Genomic DNA, 23,465 nt, shown 5'->3' on the forward strand with positions numbered 1-23,465 from the left:
CTAAAATTCAAAGGGCGATTTATTACTAAATTGTTTTTTGATTTCGTCGTTTGCCGTGAGTCTGTGAAGATTTCTTCTTCGGCAGTTGAGAGATCTTCGGGAGTAACTTGCTGCCAAGTTGTCATCAACAAGAAAATACTTCTTAAAATTCTTTGCCAGCATGGCTAAGTGATTTTCAATGGTTAACAAAACATGTTTCACATGTTTCACATGTTGTTCTTCAACCTTTTAACATATTCATCCACATTTGCAAATATGTCTAGGTTTTTTTTTTGCTTTAAATTTCTGCTCCACAATTCCAATTTTCTTCAAAAAGCATTAACTTTATCGCTCGTATCCAACATATGTGTGTTTGCTCCTGGAAGTTCAAGTTTCAAGATATTTAATTTCTCGAATATGTCGATCAAGTGGCTCAATTTCATCAACAGTAATATCCCAAGTGCATGAAAATAATTGATTAAATTTTGACGTTTTGTCAAAATGTTTTGCTTAGAAATATGTCGAGTAAATTTTCCACGTAACAAAATTTTGGATGGAAAATTTACGAGAAATATTTATTTAAGCAAAACGTTATTTCCTGAGTTACAAATAGATTTTATAAAGCGATTAAATTTTGACACATACATATTTACCCCAATAAAATTTTGACGTTTCAAATTTAACCGATATAAAAGCCAGAAAAACCATAGCAACTACGGCTTTTTATATGTATGAAGGAAATAATCACAAACAAATCATCTTGAAACTTCTCGGCTTTCGGCTCGTTCCGTTTTCCTTTTCTAGAAAAATGTCGATTTCATCTCTAAATGCACAAATATCCCACGTGAAAACACGTAAACATCTTGCCATGCAATAAAACAGTGACGCCGAATGTACTGTCCATGTCTTTACAAAGTGCAGTAAAGTCCATTCACGTTGGATTTTCCCTGCCAAATTGTTGTCACGTTGCAAGCCTGCGCCTCCTTTCCTAGTAATTTTTACATTATCGTGTTTCGTGATAAAGCGATTGAGATCGATTTGACGTCTTTAATTTTGAATGTTAGTTTGACGTGTGAAATAAAGTCACAGATTTTTTAATAAAATTCTATTCCTGGGTGATTTTACCATGGCGAAAAGAAAAAAGGTTAATTTTAAAATTGTGTTAACCTTCCACAACTGCCGTAATGTGACGAAACCCGCAAGCTAATACGGACTCAAGAAAAAGTAGCTTCAGTTCGAAAATTAATTAGTTAGAATCCTTTAATATTTAATGTATTGTATGTATTAACGTGATTATAATCTATTTACGACCTTTATTGAGCAGTTTTAACAATACAACGTTATTTTAAAGGTAATATGTACATCGAAAAAACTTAAATTAGAAAAAAATCATTAAAAATCACACCTTTCTTTTGTGGTATGCAATTGTAACAATACATTCTTGAAACGTCACAACCACAATCAAAACGTATAAGTGTCTCTTAATAACTGAAATTTTATTGCCAAATTTGTTCCATCATTTAGATGCATTCCTTACTTCCATCGCTTCCAATGAAAGAAACTTCACACAATTTCCTATTGGGTTCATTTTCTATAACTTATTCTAGTTCCTCATCACTCATCAATCATGATGTTAGTCGCAGAAGGTTAAGTAAATGTAGTCATTAAGGGTTGTTTCACTTAATCAACAACGCAAGCAGAAAAATACAACACCAGTAGGTAGGAGTTAGGTACCTATTGTATGTTCCTAATCCTATCATCATACCGATTAACAACTGACACTATTTTTAGTGCAAGTGATAAGAAAATGGATGTATTATTACCTATTGTTATCCTCTAAAAAGTTTAATAACAATATTTGAAAAATGACTGTTTCTTTGCTGACAGCGAATAACATAACCTCTACAGTCTACGAATGACTTGGTTACTTTATCAGCCCGTATTGGTGACATACACAGCTAAAGCATTTTTGAACTAAAAATCACACCGCCACAATATTGAATTATTTGACCTTGACTAGGAAAATCCAACGTGAATGGACTTTAAATAATCTTCATTTTAGGAGCGACAGGGGCGCGATCAAAATTGTGATTGAAAATTGGGTCGCAAAGACTAAAAGGTTGAGAAACGCTGGCTTACCGGCCAGGCGGCGTCAGAGGCGTACTATGCCGGCCAAAAAATTTTGGCCGTCATTGTCTGTCAATTCAAAAAAAAAAAATTGTAATCCGTACTTTATTGTCATCATGATTACCGTCTTGATTATGAACGTTATTTTTTGGGTGGTAAATTTCAAAACTCAAAATTATTTTGTCATTTCTACTACACAGAACGTTTACCTCAGGTTATCTATGTACGATTGCTCTAATTTTGTTTATTCATGTCGGATTTTTGGAATATCTGAGCTTCAAACAGTTTAAATTGATTGTCAAAATGACAAGAATCGAAAGTGGGGTTACGATTCCTAAAGGTTTATTTACACTTTACTTGAATGTCAAGAATGTGACGGCCAAAAATTTTTGGCCGCCATAGTACTATTCCGGACACGGAATCTTTACTTGGCCACAACTGACATTTAACTGACAAATATGTGTGAACTGAATATAACCCAATTTTTGACTCGATAATGCCATTTCCCTGCTTTTTTGATGTCATAAGAAAAACTTCAAAGTGATTTTTAATAACTGTCATTTATTAATGACTCTATTTACAAATTTATATTTTGGTCAACGGGTCAAACAAACCGAGAAACGCAGGTACAGTCGATGGACAAATAAAACTGGGACAATCACATAAGTCAAAATTTAAAAATTTGCATCGTTTAATTACGGCTTTATCACAAATAGGTTAACTTTGGTATGACATATTATATAGACACTGACAAATATATTGACAATTCAATTTTAAGTGTCCCAGTTTTATTTGTCCACCAACCGTACCTTGAATTAGTCACAGACGCTCACTAGGGGGTAGAGGATTACGATCCTGTCCTGTTCCGTACCTAAATACGGAGATAAAATGAGACTTTGTGTTGGAAAGACAAGTCCTACAATGCCAAATCTCAATTGACTGCACTGCAAACTGTTGTTTCGTTCCATTTTATTATTTTATCTACGATCGCGTAAAAAGTAGGCACTTTTTGCACTAAAAATCGTTGTCAAAGTTGACGTTTAGAGAAACTGACGGAATCGTTCTCTAAAAGTTTTAGAGCACGATTTCTCGCTTTTATGGCACAGAACTGTCAGAATACAACAATCGAATTTGTTGGAAACATTGTTTAGGTTGCTAAACGACGTGGTTCTCAAACGACTTTGGTTATTCATGAAATATTGAACCAATGAGCAATGAATTATTTTATACAAATTTATGTTGAAACCGGTGTGATGATCTCACGATCGTAGATAAAATGTTGTAAGACATACGTGTAAAAAATTCCTTTGTTGCACTCACATCTTTTAAAATACTCCCTCGTACCTCGGTCGTATTTTAAACCCGTTCGTGCAATAAAGGATAACTTTTTACACTTAGGTATATCTTAACTATATTAGCTGACCCGACAGGCGTTGTCTTGTCCAATCCAAATTTCAGTAAATTAGTTTGTGATGATGATTTATTTTCTTCCATTAAATTTGAAATAACAATGAATCTCAAGGTGTTTTATTTACATTTCGATTGCAAGATCGATGTTCAAGTGAACAATCCGATAGCGAAATAAATTGGTATAGAAATAAAATAATTACATTTGTTGGACAGATCGCGAAACAACAGAAAAGTAAAAACGGATGTAATTTTAATTTAGGCTGGAATGCGTTTTTCCAGGTTTTTCTCCAAATTTTCCAAAAACATTTCTTCAATTGAGTTATTTCCATCCCGGGAACAAACCGAACAAAAAAAAAATCAATTAAATATGTCGTCAGTTATGATCGAGAGGGCATACAAAAATTATAATTTTTGAAGTTTGCCCTAATTTTCCGACTTTCCTTTGTAATTCTCTCGATTTTTTTTTAACAAAAGAAACATTAAATTTTAAAAAATTAAAAATATTGAGCTAAGAATTTGTTTTAGTATTTTTTTGAAGGTACATAATATACCTACAATTTGATCGTATAGGACATTTTTCTGACTTTGAAGGTCCGACTAATAAAACTATAATATTCACCAAATACAGGGTGCAGCATTGTGTAGTTGTATTTTCCCAAAGTATTACGATTAAATCTGCATTTACTCCCTGCAGATGAGGGAATGAATATTAGTTAGGAGTTTCTACCTGATTTGTCAAGAATTATGAATGAGACAAAAATGACCCTTATGGTAAAATATTTTTAAGGTAAAATTACAATGAAGAGGTTGGTTTCATCTTGTGTCCCTTCGGTGAATAATTGAATATTCTCGGTTTATTAGTCAAAAAAATTTGCTATAGATAAAGTATAGGATTATATTATGTACTCGCAAGTAACGATTTTTATCCTTTACTTATTCTGTACTTGCTCATGTAATAGTAATAGTATACTATTATTTCATACAAGAAGTCTGTTCTGTATCATAATTTTATTGCAAAAATAAAAAATCATATTATGTATTTTGTGAAAATCGCATCATCTTTTTTCCTGTGGTAATGGCCGTTGCTATTGTTTTTTACAATGAGTATTTCCTTCATGTGTTTAGCAACCAATTGCGTGACAAATATTGACCAATCAAAACGAGAAAACAAAAAATAACCCGATAAAATTTCTCTAAAATGCACATGTGCAATAATCTGATAAAAAATGCCGGTACCTGATTTTTTTTAAATTTAATTATTTTGAATAAAAAGGATTGGAAATAATGCGTTTGTTTTCATTCTATTCAGGAAATAATCAGCCGTATACCCCTCGTGCAAAATTTTAATATCGGCAATTTTTTTGCTAATGAACTCAAACAACCATAAATTATTCGGTCAGAAGACCAATTATATAACGGCATCCATTCCTTCAGATATCACCTGTTTACCACGTAGTTCGGTATCCGAGCTGCTACGTCACAAGTTTTAAAGAGCTAAACCGTAACCCCCACTTCTCCTCTCCTGGTGCACTCCCGCTCGCCTGGGGTCCCGCATCCCGCTATTCATTCGGTTTCTTGTGCTTCACTGCGTCACAACGTCACATCGTTCGCACTCTGGTAGGTACAAGTAACGGGCCATCAAGGCCTACGTTATTTACTTACAGCGTTCTAGCAATGGGCGGAAAACGAAAACTCCTCCAGCGTATCGCTGAACTGGAACACCGACTGGACCGTCACGTTCCCCGGAGTCGAAGTAGGGACCGGTCGGGGTCTTGTCACCGTCGCACCCGCAAAAGGGACTCGTACTCCAGGACCTCGGCTTCTCTCACACCGTCCCGGGATCGTAGCCACAGTCACTCTCGGCACCGCCGAACAGCGGCGGGACGCAAGCCCCGCGCTATTAGTACCGGTCGCCAAAGGCAACACTCTTACAGCGAAATACGAGACCTGCACGGTCCGTCACCTGCTGATGCTTGCGATGTCTACAGCCCGAGCGGCTTAGCGTCGCCACAACACTATCTGGGGCCCCAGACCTCTGCGTCTAGCCTACAGGGTGTAGAGGCGCCCAGCGAGACCGATGACATCCTAAGCCTTCATGCTGTAAGACTCATTTAAAATATCAGTTGTAATATTTATTATAATGCCATCAAAAGATGAAAACAAATACAGCATAAATGAGACGTGCTTTCTTATCGACATATAACACAAAGACTGAAGCTAGACTCCTTTACACCCTCGACGGGGTGCGTTAACATAAACAAAACTACACACAAAAAGGCGAGGTACGGGGTGAAGCGGGTGGGTCAGGCATCTGGCTCGTATTGGGTCTCGACTTTGAACTCCAAGAAGCACGGCGCCAACCAATTCCAAAAAATGCCTTACATACGACCATCCTGATGGCGGGATGTCCTCAGACCGCACCGACGAATGAAGTTACTTCATTTACCTGGAACCAAGCAAACATTAGTTTGGGCCACACCGAGGAGAGGTCACTCCGAATTGAAGAACTCTCGTAGATAGCCAATCACGTTATCGGTGATTAGTCATCTTTTTTGTGTAACAACCAAACTCGTACTACATTTTGGACACTTAGGTCCACCTCATACTTTGATATTTCGTACACCTCAGGTCTAACTCATTATACCTTGACATTTCGGACGGCTTAGATCCAACTCACACTTCAACATTTAGGACAGCTTGGGTCCAACTCATACTTCGACATTTAGGACAGTTTAGGTCCAACTTATACTTTAACATTTCTGACAGCTTAGGTCTAACACCTCATATCTTAACATTTCGGACAGCTTAGGTCTAACTCATCATACTTCAACACTTCGGACAGCTTGGGTCCAACTCATACTTCGACATTTAGGACGGTTTAGGTCCAATTTATACTTTAACATTTCTGACAGCTTAGGTCTAACACCTCACACCTTAACATTTCTGACGGCTTAGGTCCAACTCATTTTACTTTTACTCAACACATAGCTTCATACAACAGTTTTAATAATAAACACTTTCTACGGGCAGTGTCGGCCCCGGGCAACTCGGCCCCCCACTTTCTACGGGCAGTGTTGGCCCCGGGCAACTCGGCCCCCCACTTTCTACGGGCAGTATCGGCCCCGGGCAACTCGGCCCCCCACTTTCTACGGGCAGTGTCGGCCCCGGGCAACTCGGCCCTACTCTACGTCATACGTCTCCACTGAGGATAACACCAAGACCGCGTCGGCCCATTCTTCATTCAGTCTTCTCATTCTGTTGGACGGCCGACTTGGTCTCGGGTGCTACCTTCATTGTTTTGACGTCTTATGATCAACCTTAATTCGTCATACGCATCAACTCAACTAACTTAGTATCAGCGTCTGATGACCTACACTAACGATATCGACGAGCGATCTACTAAGTGTATCGACTTACATTTGCAGAGTTGTCCCAACCTTTTGTTTTATCGGCGGCGACAACCGTGTTTTGATTGAGCCCTTTCTCTCGCAGATCTTTAACTTCGTACTCGACCCTGTGGCTACCTTGCTCGTAACCAACATCAACACAAGACGGTCCACTTGGTAATTGTGAGCCTCTCGTCTCTTTCTGCCGTACTCGTACCTTCTTAGTTCCTTCCGCGTTCGGCCCTTCCTGATATCCAGAATGCTAGAACAGGAGTAATTAGTACCTTTATCGAATGCTGTCTTCAGCCTCAGCGCACACTGTAACTCTTCCACGAGAGCCCTAAAGCTTGCTCTCAGCTGACAGTCGTCGTGGCTAACATCGTAACAACAATCTTATTATGGCGTTCACACTGCCCGATCATTACACAATCTAACTATTTGACGTCGGGTCGCCCCATACTGGTCTTTCTACCGGCAATCTCTGACAACTTTATTGCCTCTCGACACGCATTTTCAAAAAACTGCTTTGTTGCTCAACTGCTAACATCAGACTCTAAAATTTTACAAACCGTAGTTAACTTCTATTTTGCTATCGAGTCGACATCCTTGTTGATCTCAACAGTGACAGGGTAACGACTGAGCGCGTCTACCTGGCCATGCGTGACCCTGGTCTATACCTACTTAATTTTGAAATGAACTCCTGTGCTTGAAGCCACCCTCTATCAACTCGCGGTAATAAATCCTCTTTAGAAAATGTTGTTCTCAGGGCGCCGCAGCAAGTTACCACGACAAATTGCAAACCCAACAAATATATTCGAAAATGCTGCAGAGTACTAACGACAGTCACAGTTTCTATTTCATACGAATGATACCTACTGCCGTTTGACAACTGTGATTTATTTACTAATGTAAGCCACAACTCTGAGTAAACACAAACATGTCGACATTACTTGTGTTTTCCTTTTTTTTTTCGAACACGGATTCTCATTCAACCTCCCGATGTCATTGAAAATCTTTAAACTCTCGTTAGCACTTTCAATACTATACCTACTTCTATAATTTCGTACAAATTTTCAAAAATAACCGGACAGTTCCACAAATTGTCACACCTGTTTAACAACAGTTCTCGGTTCGAAAGACCGTTCCGATTTTCGTTTACTTTCATTTACTTAATTTTGACGGAAAATTATGCTGACGTAATACCCCTAAAACTGATCGTAACCGTTGCAAACCCTACTTGAGTACTTGACAGTCGTCAACGGAATGATCATATCATCCACATACGGGAATACTACTGTACCCCTCAATGGTCCGAGTACATTGTTCATCAAATGTTCGAAAACGTAAAAATTCATAATGAGAACCAGATGTAACAAATACGGTTCTCGTCTATCGGCACCTGATAAAAACTCGAAACATCTCAAGGGCTGTAACATACTTATACTCACGACCCGCCCTATTACCACCTAGAGTACCTAGACGATCGAGTTGTTCATCCATCAAAGGAAGCGGACGCCTGTCCTTGACGGTTACAACATAGAACCATCGACGGTCCGTCGTGTCGTCCACACATGTTCGCTGGTCGCCACTCGCCAGTCTTTCTTTTCGCACGAAGAATGGGACTCGGTAAAGTTTCCTTTCTCAGTATCGATGCGGGCTCACGGGCTGCAAGCGATGAGTTCTCGAGTATTCAACCCCGTCTCTATTCCTGGAGCGTCCGTCTTCTCTATGGTGGCCATAGCGTGCGAAACTCAACCTTCGAACCCCGTCAACAAGGCCTCACCCTCGACTCCATCGTCGTAACCAACATTTATCACCGAATGCCAAGTTCTTCGTAATTTTTTTTTTTTTAAATCACGACCGATAATCCAGTCGTACGTCGTTTTATCATCAACGACAACTACCACCTTGATAACAGCACTCGATTGTCCGACACCTACATTATGTCGACCACATTTTCGACACAACACTTTTAACATTTTCACTTTACACAAACATTACGTGAATTTTGTCAGGGGTAATCCCACTTCTGATTTGTAAGACTCATTTAAAATATCAGTTGTAATATTTATTATAATGCCATCAAAAGATGAAAACAAATACAGCATAAATGAGACGTGCTTTCTTATCGACATATAACACAAAGACTGAAGCTAGACTCCTTTACACCCTCGACGGGGTGCGTTAACATAAACAAAACTACACACAAAAAGGCGAGGTACGGGGTGAAGCGGGTGGGTCAGGCATCTGGCTCGTATTGGGTCTCGACTTTGAACTCCAAGAAGCACGGCGCCAACCAATTCCAAAAAATGCCTTACAATGCGGTGGATGATTTGCCCGATAACGTCCTTTTGTTACTGGGGGGAACCCCCGCAAATGTAAACGGCCCCGACGTTACGCTCCACGCCCAGTTAGCATCTATTTGGCAAAATAGTTTGGTTCAAGGTCTAGCTTCCGATGAGCTTTCCCGCTTAACGGAAAAATACAAAAGACCAATCAATTGCGAACAACTCGAACCTCCGGAAATCAACGAGATGGTCGCACAGGTCATGTCGGGAGGCAATAAAAATCGCGACCAAACATTGTGCAGTTCGCAGAAGCAATTAACGACTGCTTTATCGGCGTTGGGGCAAGCAATTACTCGTATGCTCGACATAACTCACCAGAACGGTTCCACGGAACTGAAGGAGTCAATGTTACAATTTTTAGGCGATAGCGGCCGGCTTTTAACACACTTATTTTATACGCTCACAACCTTGAGACGGTCTCTTATCTTCCCTTTGGTAAACAAAGAAATCAAGGCCGTACTGGAAAAAACAGTACCTACTGGGTACCTGTTTGGCGCCGACCTTCCCGAAAAAATTAAAGACGCCAAAACTCTTCAAGCCGCCAGTTCCAGCATTAAAGCTACCTATGCACCGTCCATCAAAAATCCGCAGCCAAAAAAGGGAGGGGGGACAACTTTCCAGGGAAGTAGATCGTTAAACAGGCAGCGCCCGGTCCGTCGGGGGGAGACGAGACGCTACAAAGGGCAAACCCCGAAATCGTATGCAACCAAAGAGACCAAGAAGAGGCGTTACCGTCATCGACATTAACGCAGGTAAAGAATTCTTCCTACGCCGGCAGACTCAAATCGTTTTATCCCAAATGGCGCCAACTCACCTCTAACCCTTGGGTCTTGAGCTGCGTAAAAGGCCATAAACTGCCATTTACAAAAACACCATTACAAGCGCAGGCTCCCCACTTCGGTCCGGCACCGAAAGACTTCGAGTCTATGTCAAAGGCGGTGCAGGAACTTTTAATAATCGGCGCAATCTCCCCGTGTTCACCAAGACCAGGCCAATATTTGTCACAGGTATTTTTGGCCGATAAACCAAATGGTCAAAAGCGATTCATTCTAAACCTTAAGCACTTAAACAAATGTATCGCAGCGCCGCATTTCAAAATGGAAGACATTCGCACGGCACAGCGATTAGTAACAAAAAATTGTTTTGCGGCGTCAATAGACCCCAAAGATGCGTATTTTCTGGTACCGGTTAGACCAAAGAATAGAAAATATCTAAGATTCAGCCTCGAGAATCAACTGTTCGAGTTTAATTGCCTCCCATTTGGCCTGTCATCGGCCCCATATACTTTTACCAAAATTATGAAACCCGTTACGCATGCTCTCAGGAAAAAGGGGGTAGTTTGCGTTAATTATTTGGACGACTTTTTCATTATAGGTGAAACATTTGAGGAATGCTCTCAAAGCGTAGATCTGACCGTTAGCCTTCTAACTTCACTTGGTTTCATTATTAACTCTAGAAAAAGTGTCTTAACACTTAGCACCCGATGCAAATTTCTAGGATTTCTCCTAGACACAAATAGGTTGACACTCGAGCTTCCAAGAGAAAAAAAGTCTAAAATTAAACAAAGAGTCGAGCATTTTAAAAATAAAACTTCCTGTCTTATTCAAGAATTTGCAAGGTTTATCGGCACATTGGTTTCGGCATGTCCGGCGATGAAATATGGGTGGTTGTATACCAAACGTTTTGAGAGGTGTAAACAACTCGCTCTGCAAGCGAATAATTTCAACTTTCAATCGCAGATGAGCTTATCGTCTCATCTACAGTCAGATTTCTTATGGTGGGAACGTAACATCGACGTAGGATACAATGATATTAAGCGCGACTCCTTCCATCTAGAAATCTTTACGGACGCTTCCCTTACGGGTTGGGGAGCTTGCACTGAAACAGAAAAGACACACGGTTGGTGGACAGAAACGGAGAAGTTGGATCACATAAATTATTTAGAATTGAAAGCCATCTATTTGGCATTGCAATGTTTCACAAAAAACCTAGCTAACCAATACATATTGATTCGATCGGATAACACCACAGCAGTGTCTTATATAAATAGAATGGGAAGTGTCAGATTTCCAAAGCTAACAAATCTAGCAAGAAAAATTTGGCGTTTTTGCGAAGCTAAAAACAATTTCTTGACAGCCTCATATATACCTACGGGGGCAAACCTCCAAGCCGATCGGGAATCACGTACACTTCTACCGGATACTGAATGGTCGCTTTCCGACAACATCTTCAGGCAAATAGTTAGTCACTTCGGGAGGCCGGAAATCGACTTATTTGCCTCCCAACACAATTTTAAGTGTAAGACTTATTTTTCATGGCTCAGAGACCCAGGGGCGACAGGTGTGGACGCGTTTACGGCAGATTGGGGATCATGGTATTTTTATGCCTTCCCGCCGTTTTGCCTCATTCTGCGGACACTTCAAAAAATTATTCACGATAAGGCCCAAGGTATACTCGTCGTGCCGTACTGGCCGTCACAACCGTGGTTTCCGCTTTTGGAAAAATTAACCACGGACCAGATAATCTTCGAGCCTTCTACAGACCTGTTATATTCTCCTTTCAGTTCTCAACTCCGGCATCCGTTAGCGAACACGCTTTCCGTGGTGGCCGCGAATGTATCTGGCAAGCCTTCTATCGACGCGGTACGCCGGAACCTGCAATAAATACGCTAATTGGTTCTCTCTCGAAAAATACGGTAAAACAATATTCCACGACTTATAAGTTATGGTGGAGTTTTTCCCAGTCGCACAAAATCAATCCCTTTGAGGCGAAACCAGAGGACGTCATCTTGTTCCTTCAAGAACTGTTAGACAGTGGTAGTCACAAATACGGAACCTTTGGTTCTCACAGAGCGGCCCTTTCTCTTCTTCTTCCTGGAAACATCGGAGCGGACCCTGTGCTCAGTAGATTTTTAAAAGGGGTGTCGCGAATTCGACCTCCTGCTCCACGCTATACAGTAACTTGGGACCCCTCTCCTGTATTGCGGTTCTTGGAGCAAATGGATACGCCCAATTTAAAGACGTTGTCTAAAAAACTTACCACCTTGCTAGTCCTTGCCACAGGACAACGTCTACAAACGATTTCCTTAATCAGATTATCTGGCCTCCAACAAAGCACATCCGGCCTACGCATCTTTATTAAAGACTGGCTGAAAACATCAGGCATTAAGAAAAATCAGCCAGTATTATCAATCCCATATTTCCAAGAGAAACCCAAACTCTGCGTGGCGACTACGATTCTACATTACGTAAACATGACCGCATCCATGCGGCAAGAGGAAGATTTTCTGTTCCTTACTACTACCAAACCTCACTCTGCAGCGTCAAAACAAACCATCAGCCGATGGGTAAAAGACACGCTTCAAATGGCTGGTGTCGACGTCGCTCAATTTAAGCCACACTCCACCAGGCATGCTTCCACATCGTCAGCACATCGTCTCGGAATCTCCATAGACCAGATCAAACAGTGTGCCGGATTGAGTCCCAATTCCGAAACATTTGCTCGGTTTTACAATCGCCCGGTGGTCGAGCCGGGACAATATGTTACCAAAATCTTAAGTTCTGCGACTTAATTTTTTCTTATTATGGTTACTATGTAGTTTAAATGGTTACCAACATTAAAGTTTTATTTTGCATCAGAATCTCTAAACATCTACGTGGTAAACAGGTGATATCTGAAGGAATGGATGCCGTTATATAATTAAACGATCAAAAGAACTTACCTGAAGTTCGATCGTAATTATATTAGGCATCCATTCCGAAGATATCACCACCCTCCCGTCCCTCCCCATGCAAATAAAACTGTCCGGGTTAAACCGAATGAATAGCGGGACCCCAGGCGAGCGGGAGTGCACCAGGAGAGGAGAAGTGGGGGTTACGGTTTAGCTCTTTAAAACTTGTGACGTAGCAGCTCGGATACCGAACTACGTGGTAAACAGGTGATATCTTCGGAATGGATGCCTAATATAATTACGATCGAACTTCAGGTAAGTTCTTTTGATCGTTTAATTATTATCAAATAAAAGCCCTCGACTTCGTCTCGTGCTCTTATTTGCTAATAATTGGTCTTCTGACCTCATTTATGGATGTTTTCGTTCATTAGCAAAAAAATTTCCGATAAAAAATTTTGCACTTGGGATATAATATGTGATTATTTCATTCATCATCATTTTCGACCAATCGTAAGGCTTTATTTTTTGAATTACAGCGAAAATTGTACGACACTTAAAAATAGCCAATAGAAAAACAGAATTCGGTGTCGTTTCTATAACAATATAGAGATTTCCTGGAAATTTTTTGCACCTAGCCAACCCAACATGAAATTAATAAGTGGAAATTTTTTCAGCCAATCAAAATCATTTATTTATTAAAAATCCAAGAAATTTTGTTGTTGTCTTGGTTATGGCTCGTGAACTAATTTTTCTATTGGCCTTTAATGAGTGTCGTACGATTTAAAAATTTATAATTTAAGAAGCATAATGTCCGTGTCGTTGCGATTTTCTTACCGAATATGCCCTCGTGCATTGATTAATATCCGGAAATTTTATTCTCTTGCATTTCCAAAACGTTTAACAACACGTTTAAGAAATGCATTCGAAAAAATTTCCGGAAATAATCAATGCACTAGGGATATTATAAGTGATAATTTTTCGATAATTTTTTATTGTCCTTCAAATTTTTTTTTTTTTTAATTTTTAAGACAACGGCGAATATTAGTGTCACATTTTTTATTTTTATATCAAATGTCAACATGAGTCGTCAACTTCTGACGAGCAACTTGCAACCATTTTTAAAAATGACATTCGTGGTTGCTAATCAACTTTCGTATTACAACTCGATCATTTCGAAGCACTCAAGTGAATATTTTTCGACTTTTGCACTTTTCAATGTCAGATTTGATTTGTATAAATAAAACAGTCTCTGATACTGTTATAACTAACCTACCGGACTCAAATGGATAATGTAATCGGACATCTACCGGACAGTATAACATAAAATACATATTTTAAATCGTGAATTTTGACATGAAATAAAGGAAAAAATTGTGCTTATTTCATGGTGTATTATTACTGGAAATTATTATTGCACGTAAAAAAGAAGGATAGAGATTTGCATAATATTAAAATGGGTGATATGCTGATATGCCGATGTAATTTGTACCCTTGTATAGTCCCCTTTCCGTAAGCTGTTAGCTCAGGTAGCATGTAGGGTTGGTTGTCTACAACGTGAAATTTTAACGTTGAGAAATGACTTCATTTTTTTCGTTTTTTTCAACTAATATTCAAGTAGGAAACACCACTTTTCGTCTGCGTCACATTCATAACAATATCTAGTGAATGACGTGAGATATTTTCGATATCTCTTTTCATTTTGCCTACACAGCTTCCAAGCAGAGCATTTTATTTGTGGTCTTTCAACAAATTCGTCAAAACAAAATTATATTTTTCTCTTCATAGTTCACTAATAAAAATGTTCATAATTTACGTAGTAAAGAGAGAAAACGTTCATCTCGTACTGTTTTCTCAAAAAACGTGATCGAAAATCCACTTTTTCGACCGTTTCAAACTCAGGTAAACGCGTGCCACAAAGCGTTGCAGCATCAAAAAATGTTACAGGTCTGTTAGCACTACGTGCTACACATTTCCAAATCCATTGAAATATGGGAATCGCTTTATAGAGTAGCTGAAGCGGACTGAAGACAATAATTATCTGATGGAGCTCAGTCCAATGAAAGTGTATAATAACCACACGGTTTGTGAATTACATTTTGAAAAATCCGACAATGGCACCAATTAACAGACTTCTAAATACTGCTGTACTTGTCTAGTTTGCTCCTACCTAATGGTAAATATCACACATATTAAACAAATTACAAACTCTCAAAGGTTCCAGAAATTTCTACACCCCGTATGTCTATTCCCGATCCCAATATCAGAACAAATCTATAAGACATGCTGTTGAAGAAAACGCGATGTGCAACTCTTCTACCAATACTATATTCGATCTTGATGCTGACCACGGTAAATTTTTCAGAGTAGATATTGATAATAAAAAGTTTTCTTTCGAATGTGAACAAAAATTTGAAATTGAACCTGAAATAGTCGACAAAATAGTAACATTAACCATATTTACTTTTGTTAAGGGAATAATAGTATATTATACACCAAGGTAGAGAAGACATTTTTTAAGCCGAGGTAGTTTATTCCCCGAGAAGCGAAGCTTCGAGGGGAATAAAGAAGCGAGGCTTAAAATTGTCTTCTCTAGCGTGGTGTATATATTATTTTTTTCACTACTAGATCCGTTAAAACCCTTTCTAATAATAATTATTAATTAAATTTGTTTGTCCGATGCGACGATCCGAGTTCTCATTTTTCAACGGTTGCTATGAAAATTGAAAATCGTCTGTCTACGTTAACCAATAAAATCAAAGAAAATCTTTCGTTGCTAGGTGACGGCTGTTCATTATTGACCTTGGTTAATAATGAAAATTATTATTAACCTTGGGAGAGAAATTCTACTTCTGGGGTCGGTTCGAGAGTCAATAATGACGCCTTCTGAGACTAGTAGTGAAAAAAGTTAATTTTAAGTGGTAAGGACATGAGAACTTTAATGTATAAAAACAAAATATTTGTAAATGCGGTCGATATGTATAAGAAAAGATTGAAAATTAAAAAAAATTAATGAAAAGAATTTTTTGTGATAGTATTAATGAGTATATTATTTTACTCATGTCATATCGTGAGGAAATTCCTTAACATTGACACAGAACATAAAACACAAAAAAGTCAAAATGCGGAGGCGAGACGCCGGTAATTATGTTGATAAGCACTGCACTATTACTTGATAGTATTATCCGTAATAGTGTATGTACTCCGGCAAAATTGCCGTGCCGCTGGGTGGTGGAGGGTTAAGGAAATTTATAAATATAAATCATAATATATACAGGGTGTTTCTGAAATATGTGTGTTAATTTTAACCAGTGGAAGAACGCGCCAAATCATGGAACTTTTCTCTATAACATTTTTACGAAAAAGCATACAACTTTGTTAAGTTTACTTCTTATCTTGTTTTTGTTTAGAGCTTTCGCAGTTTTCTTACATTCGTAGTGTATTTCCCTTTGCTCGTCAACATATTGTTGGATCATATTTACATGTCGTTTTGCTTTTCGAGGGCTACTAAAATGCTCTACTGTTACATCTGCATTATTATATCTCGAATGTACTGATTGAGTAGGCGTATTTTCTAACAATTTTTAAAAATACTTAGATTAAAGAAGTTATGAAAGAGAAATTAAATATTTAAGTTTTATACGCTCTACCTTTGTTCCCACCACAATGTTCTTCTGCGAAATTGAGATTAAAGGGGGCATTAGGTGTGGTAGGAAAATTCAGGTATTGTGAAGATACCTATACAAACCCTTTTTAAAATTTTGCATGGTTCTTTACATTCATCCTAATCAGAATTCCGAAAATGTTTTGAACAAATAACCGCATCTTTTGTAACTTTGATTGTCTCTTCCACACTGATATCCATTTGTTTCTTAAGAAGGTTTCTTTTGGAAAACTGAAATTTTTTTCACCCAGGTCTTGGGTATTTGTAAAGAATCGTCTATTTTAGGTACAATGGCCGGCAAAAAAAATTAGCCATCACTTTTGTGTTACGTCAAAATCCAAATGTGTAAATTAATGCTTTTTTGACACTGACATTTAAATGATGGCTAATTTTTTTTGCCGGCCATTGTACATACCAGTGAAAAGATAAGTCTTGTCTTGAAGAACTATAAGGAATAGAACAAATTCTGCAGGTTTTCATTATTGCAATTATTCTATTTTACGAATGCAGGAATAATGTTAGAAATTAAAACATCAAGTTTTATGACAGTTCAGACCACAGGTTCAGACTTTTGAATTAATTTCAAACCTCAAAATTGACATTTTCGAAACATCTAAACGACATACGTATTGTAATAACAGAGAGAAACATATTTTAATACAGGTTAGAATGAAATGGGGGAAGGTACCGAAGTCTGTGATATGTTTTTTCAAAGTCGACATACGTTTATAGGGTATTACCGTATCCAGTACTAATAAATCCATGTTGCATGTCAACGGGTGGCGCCGCTTGGCGGCACATCATCGTACCACTGGTCTGCGCATCATGACCAACTTCATTCATATTCGCTTCGCTTCTATATGGCCGTCTCAATTTAGCAAAAATTTGTTCCTGCAAAGTAGTCCATGAAACGTGCATCATGTGTCGCCATCTTCCGTCAAGTTGACAACTTATTCATTCTAAAGTTTAAATAAATTCGGGACTGTTAAGTTGTTTTTTTAACAAAATGGGCAGAAAGTGTTTTATTTGTGGAAATTTGAAACCTTTTTTCCGATTTCCAAGCGATCCCGATCAGAGAAACAAATTGTTAGTCTCTTAAAAGATTTTGTAGTATTTTTTGAATAATAAAATTTCTTATAGAAGGTAATTTATTAAATGGTATTATAAATCTCAACAAAATTACAGATCATCTTCAAAAAAAGTGACACTCACTAAAGATGCTGTCCCATTCGTATTTGTAGGAATTCAGATCTCAAATGTACAACATGCAAAATGTTTTCTTTAGTTATTTTAGAACCCTGTTGTTGTTTGTACGAATTCATATCCTGACCGTCCCTAGATGAAAATGAACCTGCTTCTTCCCTGCAAAACAATACATATACAATACATATTTGTCAAAGTGATCTTTTATGTCACTTTTATCCACCACCATATTAGGATCTTTGTTAAGATTAATAGCCCTTCAAAATCGGAGTCAATTGCTGTATCCCAGTGATTCATTTGTAGGCATTATTGAGAATTGCGAATATAGTACAAAAACTGTTAGGTACCATTTCTACAATATGGGAAACCATGTATTCATTTGCATGACTTGCTGTATGATCACCTCCTTCAAAATTCAGAGTTTTCCTGTGCAGACCATAAAGCTGCAGTATGCAATGTTATTATTAAAATGGCTGCGAAAGCAGTCCTTAGTAATATTTGTGTAGAATAAATGGATTCTTTGAAGACTAAGCTTGAACTATTAAACAAATTCTTCATTGTGGAATTGTAAAAGCATCTTCATCAGCAAATACTGCTCAAAACATTAATTTCATTAGTCAAGCAAAGATTCCTTCTAAAACTTACGGAGAATGTGTGACTACAAATATTGAAGAACTAATATTGCTTATTGATGTTAGAACCAGCATACACAGTCTCAGCCAAAATATTACACCTGCAAGTAATATTTTTTCTGCATCAGTAGCATTTCTCTCAGGATACATAAGAAGTTAGAAGATCAATTTCACTGTGATGAATGTCTTGTTCCACTCTTATCTACCACCATACCAGGACCATTATTAAGATTAATAGCCCTTCAAGATCGGGGTCGATTGATATATCCCAATAATGCATTTGTGGGCATTATTCAAAGAATTGCAAATATAGCACAAAAACTGTTACCATTTTTACAGTATGAGAAACCATGTCTTCAGTTGCATGACTTGCTATATGATCACCTCTTTCAAAATTCTGTGTTTTCCTGTTCACAACACAAAGCTGCAGTCTGCAAGATTATTATTAAAACGGCTGTGAAACCAGTCCTCAATAATATTTGTGTAGAAAAAACGGATTCTTTGAAGACTCTGAGCTTAAACAGTAAACCACTGAGCCGAAAAGTGTTGAAGTTATAAATGGTTATAAATTTTGCTCTTACCTTTAAAAATGTGTTTTGTTAGTGTTGTCATCTAGGTAGTTAAATTAAACCAAACATTTTCGTCTTCGTGTTTTCGTTAAATGGGCTAATAACAGTAATATAATAACATAAAAATGAGGTCATTGACCTTGATGTTAATGTCAAATTCATAATTTGTAGTTTGGTTGTTTGTTGAGTGGAGGTCGCTAGTAGATGTCCATCAAACGGGAACATTTGATTGCATGTAAAATTCAAAATTGAGACGGCCATATAGAAGCGAAGCGAATATGAATGAAGTTGGTCATGCTGCGCATACAACACGTGCTTTATGGAGAATATCGAGTTTATTTAATTGTGTGTTTAAATAAAGTAATAGAAAATTGTGTTCTATATTTTTCAATACGTTAAGAGTAAGACAACAATTAGTCGTTGTATACACATGGATTATACAGGGTTATTCACGAGAGACCTCCGATGAAAATTTCGTTATATCCAACCCAAAATACAAAGAAAAAGAAACTTGATATTTTGTTTAATTCGAAATAAAGCAATCCAAGTAGCCTGGCGAATAAGATTAATCATGACACTTTCTTTTTATTGAGGTTATGAGCAAAAGATCATATAAATGTGAAAACTGACATGACAGATAAAAATGGAAATTACATATAAACAAAAAATTATTGAATTGTCATATGAACTGCCTTGCCAGCGAACCAATGGTTCCTACTAGCGCCACTGCAAGCCCTGGTGTCTCTTAGACCTTAAGGTTCTCGATGATTAATAAGGTAACGACAACTCATTGTTCATTTTTGAGACTCCAAATTAAAAGAGAGGACATCATCATCATCCATAAATGCCGTTAGTGTGACAAAGACAGAAGTACACTATTTTTAGGGATTTTTCGGACTTGAAATTTTACGTGTCAAACAGATTAACTTAACATTACGCCAAATTAAGTGAGATAGAAATATTCGTGGCAACCGTTATCGTTACCTTATTTATGATCGAGAACCTTACTAGACCTCTGGAATCTGATCCCGCCTACCTCCGCACAGCCGACTAAACCAGGTGGAATAACGAATGAACTTTAACGCATGGTTTGGGTCAAATGGCAATTGACGGTTTTGACACTAAAGTTCCGGGGTGAAAGTTATCTTAAAGGAAAGATGATTACCGCATCGACTGAGACGAATCCAGTGAATAAACTGATGGGGAGGGGAATTACTGAACTTAAATTAAATAATTCTGTTTACTAAAACGACAGTATTATAGGTATAGTTCATTTTTTAATGCTATAGAAAAAGTCAGGCAGCCAAATATACACTTTCAATAGTTCACTAGATTCCTATTTCAATTTTGTAAATTACTTTTTTGTTCGACACTGTCAGAATTTGAGAATTTTATCCTGTGTGAACGGATTTGGATAAATTTGACAACTTGTCAAAATAAAACGTCAAGCTAATTTTAAAGGTTTTCAGCGATTTGGAGCCTTTGGGGGGGCTCGTCGAGCAAAAAAACGTTGTATTCAACTCGTTCTTGTGTAATTTGGGCTTTTTTTGGCACTCGTGAACCTTTAAAACTCTCGTTTCACTCGAGTTTTAAACTGGCCCACTCATGCCAAAAAAAGCCCAAATTACACACGAACTCGTTAAATAAACTACTATTTTCTATTTTGCGTTCGTACTGATGCTATTACGATACTGTTTTGCGTATCGTACCCAATAGGAAAAGGCGTGATATAAAAAAAAAAAAATTTATACTAAAAACAGTGAAATTTAATTTTTTACTGTGGTGTCGCGGCAGACCGCAGACGTGACCTTGGGTGGAATCCTTCAACTTTAACGGTTTTAAATTTTAAATTTTTTTTTTTTCATTGAAAAAGTGGCAAAGTAGAAAAAATACTGTATGACATCTCGTTTATAAGGCATTTTATAGCACTTACTCCGCTACACTCGTCGTGCTCTAAACCCGTGCGTGCGATAAAATGCTTCTTATAAGACTCGTATCATAATATACTATAATCCATGATGCCATATGCCACAATAAATGCATTAACGTCAATTCGTGTCACTGTCAATTAGGTATTAATTTAAAGGCTAGTTTGGTCAAGGGCTTTTATACTTAATTATCGATGGGCTGCACAGAACAAATTATGTTCAACGAAAAAGTAAGTCGCCCTTCACCGTATTCGAAAAAACATGATTTTGAACATTTACAAACATGTCTATGATGAACATGCGGAACATGGGGATACGGTTAAACTAAAGAAGAGCAGATGTGGGAATTGGATGTGCGTATTGAAGTGACCGTGGAACCACCTTGAAGAGTCTGACGACGATTCGGATTAACCGGAAGAATTCGAAGATGAGAGTTGATTTTTTAAATCCATAATATGTCTGAGTTATCGTTAATTATTGTTTCTATTTACTAACTTACGGCTTTTTTATTCATGAATTCTAGATTAAACACATTATTAAACACGTTTTCTCATTTCAATTAAATTTTTTTACCAAATGTCAAAACTTTGTCAGACTGACGGAGATTTTGACAAACAGAATTTTTAGCGCAATCGTGGATCCATATCAATTATAAATGAATTTAATGTATCTAGGCAGCCTTGATGACTGTATATTGGGTTGCCTGACTTTTTCTACAGCATTAAAAAATGAACTATAGAAATGTCATTTTTCTCAGGGTTCGAGAAAGTTCTAACGGCCATTTTAAAGTTTTTAACCTTGAAGGGGACGATTCAGGAAGATAGAAGTGTAAAGACTTTAATGTTTGTTGGTTGAGCCTGGAAAGCGTTACACTGGTTATAGAAATAGTGTAGCATAAATCACGGATGTAGTACCAAAGCGCCCCGTACTAACCCTTTCGAAGCGCTACCGTCGCCAGCGAGAATCTAATCGCTGGGCCCCTACCATCATTACCAGCTGCGCGCCGTCGGAGCGTGCCGGACCATCCCCAGCCTGGCTATAAAAGGGATGCATGCATGGACAATTAATCATTATTCATATGATTCATATGATTCATATTATTCATATGATCATTCGAGCTCCCTCAAGAGTCTCACCACAAACCTCTGTTAACTTTGTTTACCTTTATGTAAATAAACAATTTACAACACAAATAATGTTAAAATACTAATTTACGTTATAAGTCCGATAGGTTAGGTCAGGTCAGGTCAGGTCGTCCATAATGTCTAAACGAGTACCTGTTACAAGTACTACCGGATGTATATCGTAATGTATTTTATTTCATACTTGACGTCTCTTGTGAAACATAATTTTATTTCAAAATTAAAAAATCACATTATTCTGTGAAAATAGCATCACCTTTTTCCTGTGGCAACGGCCGTTGCTATTGTTTTTTTAGATTGAATATTTTTTGACCTTTTCACTTTTCAGTGTCAGATTTGATGGATAAAAATAAAACAGTCCGGTAGGTGTTGCTTAGTGACACTTTCCGGCTCTAATACTGTTATAACTCACCTACCGGACTCAAATTGATGATGGAAATGAACACCTACCGGACAGTATGAAATAAAATATTATATTTTGTAATACTAAAACTAGCAATATGGGAAAGTATAGTAAATTCATTTTTGTAATGACGAACTAGAGTTACTAAATTTAGTAACTTTTGCTTTGTGAACACACCTTTTTACCGCGAATTTGGGCTTTTTAAAAGTTAGGTTATGGGCCACGTCATTTGCGTCTACAATTTTGTACTTTTTTATTACGTTTCCATTTTCTCCATGAGTAATTTCTTTTATTTTGTTGAAAGCCTTTAAAATTTGCTGCTTCGTCTGCTTGCTTATTGACGCTCTACTCTGTTTTGAAAATTCATTTGTCATGGCAGCGACGATAATATGACAATTTCAATATTTGCCAACTGACCAATTTTTATTTATTTTGTAAAAGAATCTAACAAAAAGAAGTTCCAGCTGGTTCGTCATTACAAAAATGTATGTATTTTAGTTGGTTAATAATCTATTAAATGTTGTTTATTTAATTTGATATGATGTACTTACATAAATGACATAAATAATTAAATAATTTATAAACATGCACTTGACATGATAATATTTTATTTATAAATTTTGATTACATGGAAGCTCACATAAAGGAAATAAATAGTTGATAAACTCTACAGAGTTCAGTCCTTATTGATAAGCAAGACAGATAATTATACATAATCCTCGTAACGTTGTTAGTAATTGAAATTGTTTTCATACTTAATGAAATAACAATTCAAATTCTGCAACATATCTTAATCGTTGGCAAGGCACAAGTAAAAAAGTAACAACGTTATGATTATGAACAAGTATGCCTAGTGCTTTTATCTTCGTAAGGAATTTTGACTTAAGCCATAAATAAACCATAACCATAAACAAAAACCCTACCTAAAAAAGAAATTTATTGTGATATTGTGCCTGCCAATCACTAGGCAGTCTCGGGCATTCATTCTTTAATAGTCGTGGAACACT

The 23,465-nt window shown here is 37.5% G+C and overlaps 3 long non-coding RNA genes across 8 annotated transcripts in view; 1 reads left to right on the forward strand and 2 right to left on the reverse strand.

The window, feature by feature from the left end:
* The window catches only part of LOC138125235 (uncharacterized), a 32,595-nt gene extending 20,674 nt beyond the window's left edge, over positions 1–11,921 (reverse strand). Inside the window, exons 1-2 of one of the 3 annotated variants that reach the window (XR_011157377.1) lie at positions 11,794–11,921; positions 5,179–11,667 (exon numbers count right to left, since the gene is read on the reverse strand). This is a non-coding gene — a long non-coding RNA (uncharacterized lncRNA). Of the gene's footprint in view, positions 1–5,178 lie in introns of all 3 variants that reach the window. The other 2 variants (XR_011157375.1, XR_011157376.1) reach the window with 2 other exon arrangements.
* On the forward strand, positions 5,073–11,942 carry LOC138125237 (uncharacterized). The gene is made up of 3 exons (XR_011157380.1): positions 5,073–5,133; positions 5,189–10,002; positions 11,814–11,942. It is a non-coding gene; the product is annotated as an uncharacterized lncRNA (long non-coding RNA).
* Positions 11,943–17,348: 5,406 nt separating this feature from the next.
* LOC138125232 (uncharacterized) lies at positions 17,349–19,513 on the reverse strand. 4 transcript variants are annotated; one of them, XR_011157372.1, is made up of 3 exons: positions 18,998–19,236; positions 17,794–18,947; positions 17,349–17,472 (listed from the first exon to the last, which is right to left on the reverse strand). It is a non-coding gene; the product is annotated as an uncharacterized lncRNA (long non-coding RNA). The 4 variants fall into 4 exon arrangements; XR_011157373.1 differs by having other exon boundaries at positions 17,431–17,540; XR_011157371.1 differs by lacking the exon at positions 17,349–17,472 and having other exon boundaries at positions 17,712–18,847; positions 18,998–19,513.
* Between the last annotated feature and the right edge of the window lie 3,952 nt (positions 19,514–23,465).

Source organism: Tenebrio molitor, chromosome 3 (assembly GCF_963966145.1).
Source record: "Tenebrio molitor chromosome 3, icTenMoli1.1, whole genome shotgun sequence".
NCBI classification, from domain to species: domain Eukaryota; kingdom Metazoa; phylum Arthropoda; class Insecta; order Coleoptera; family Tenebrionidae; genus Tenebrio; species Tenebrio molitor.